This window comes from Penaeus chinensis, chromosome 14, assembly GCF_019202785.1.
Source record: "Penaeus chinensis breed Huanghai No. 1 chromosome 14, ASM1920278v2, whole genome shotgun sequence".
Lineage (NCBI taxonomy): Eukaryota > Metazoa > Arthropoda > Malacostraca > Decapoda > Penaeidae > Penaeus > Penaeus chinensis.
In genome coordinates, this window is record NC_061832.1 from 15,808,109 (window position 1) to 15,810,608 (window position 2,500).

Consider the following 2,500-nt stretch of genomic DNA (forward strand, 5'->3'; position numbering starts at 1 on the left):
AGAAGAAGCCCAAGCTGCGCGCGTTGCCCCGGCCCGCGGCGCAGCCCGTCGACAACGTCAGCCTATCCCTCTACGTCGCACCGGAGGACCGCCGGCGGTTCTTCCAGCAGGCTACGAAGGCCGCGGAGAAGTTCGGCGTGAAGCTGGTCAGCCCTCCTACCAGCAACGTCGTGGCGCCCTTCCAGGTGAGGGGCAAGAGGGACTCCGCCCGTGCTTACATCGAGCACATGGAGTGCTTCGTTCACGGCAACAAGGACCTGCGGATGCCGATCGAGATCCCCGTGGACCTGCAGCCCCTGATGAAGGCCAAGCAGGCCCCGGGCATCTGGCTCGAGATGCCGTCCAGGGAGGAGGAGCCTTCGGAGTCTTGCACGCTCGTCGGCAAGGCGAAGGACCGCACTCAGATGCTCAAGACGCTCGAGGAAATCCAGCAGCAGCTTCGCAACCAGGAGACGGCCTCCCCGGACATCGCGCCCGAGCACTACGGCAAGGCCGTCGGCAAGAACGGCGACCGCCTCAAGTACATCCAAAAGAAGTACAACGTACGCGTCACCGTTCCTAAGGACGAGTCAGCCATTACTATCTGGGGCCACTCCGAAAGTGTTCGCGATGCCATCAAGGAGCTGGAGGAGCTCGTGCAGCAGGACGTGCTCAAGCAGCGCGTGTTCCTCCCGGTCAACATCCTTCCCGAAGACATCGGCTTCGCCATCGGAAAGGGCGGAAGCCACGCCACCAAGGTCAACGAGCTGTTCGGCGTCTGGCTCCACAACAAGTCCAAGAAAAACTAGCTGGTGGTCGAGGGGCCTTTGGACGAAGCCCAGAAGGCCGTGGTCCACATCGAGCAGTATGTTGCCGAGAGGCACCGCCTTAATGAGGAGCGCGCCGAGGAGCAGCGTCGCCAAGAAGAGATGATGGGGACGTTCCCCGTCCACGTCGAGCCCAACCAGGTCGGCAAAATCATCGGCAAGGGCGGTTTCCGCATCCGTTACATCGCCTCGAAGTTCAACGTCAATGTCCAGCTCCCTGAGCAGAAAGACGGCGCGATCTTGGTCTCGGGCCTGAAGGAGAACGCCGAGCTTGCCGCCACCGCGTTCGAGGTCATGGCCACACGCAAGTTGTTGCCCGACCACGTCCTGGTGCCGCTCCGGATCAAGCGCGAGGACAACCTCATCGTGCTCGGCCCCGAGGGCTGCAGGGCCCCCAGGATCGAGCGGGATTTCGGCATCAAGCTTGTAAGACCCAGCATGTACAAGCCCATGATGGTCGAGGGTGACGTCCAGGCCGTGACCGATGCTGTGGCCTTCATCGAACAGATGGTCGCCGACAGGCTTCAGGCCCTGGAGGAGGAAAAAGCCCGTCGCTACTGAACGCCCAGGCCAGTGTGATTCGGTCGACGCCGCGCTGACCACGCCCACCGCGGGACCACGAGAGACGGAGATGGGCGGTCGAAATGACTAGCTTTCCTCGCGTCCAGGGTCCCCCGACCCAGCCGAGGCGGGGAAAGCCCTGCGCAGCTGATTCGGGTGATCGTCTCTCCGCTCACCCAATTAGAAACACGCACGTGCACGCACGCACGCACGCACGCACACACACACACACACACACACACACACACACACACACACACACACACACACACACACACACACACACACACATACATACATATATATATACATAAAGGCCTGCGAACTTCAGTGCGAAGCTGATTCGGGTGAACGTCACTCCGCTCACCCAATTAGAAACACGCACATGCACACACACACACACACACACACACACACACATATATATATACATAAAGGCCTGCGAACTTCAGTGCGAAGCTGATTCGGGTGAATGTCACTCCGCTCACCCAATTAGAAACACGCACATGCACACACACACACACACACACACACACACACACACACACACACACACACACACACACACACACACATATCGCCGACTATAATGGTAGCTGAAGTTGAGAAAGTTTCGAAGTAAATAGGAAGAGAAGGAGAAAAGTAAACTGAAACAACTGAAATTGCGTATAATTGTGCAAGGGACAGTGGTTTGCAAAGGAGGTATAGTGTGTGGTGTTTTTTTATGGATCCGTATAGGTGAGATAGAGAGTGAGGGGAAAGGGATGATATGAAATAATATTTTGGAATCAGTATTGGAGGATCTGTTAGGAAGGTTTCTTGGAGACAGATAATGGATGAATTGTAGGAAGATATGAGATGACGAAGATCAGGTCTATGATTACGAAAACCTCTACTGTTCCACTGTAGAAGAGTAATTGTGGATCAATCAACGGGTGATAACGGTAGAGACGGATGTACTTAGGGATTGAGGTAGGGGATCAGAGGAAGGGGGTGAAGGTGTAGTATCAGGAAGAACATATAGTGATGACCGGCCTCCTGGTGGTAGAATTGAAACAATGCCATTAACAACATGGAAAAAGGTGGTGTTGGAAAATACGATACAGCCATGTGGTTTCATATGATTTTTCTAG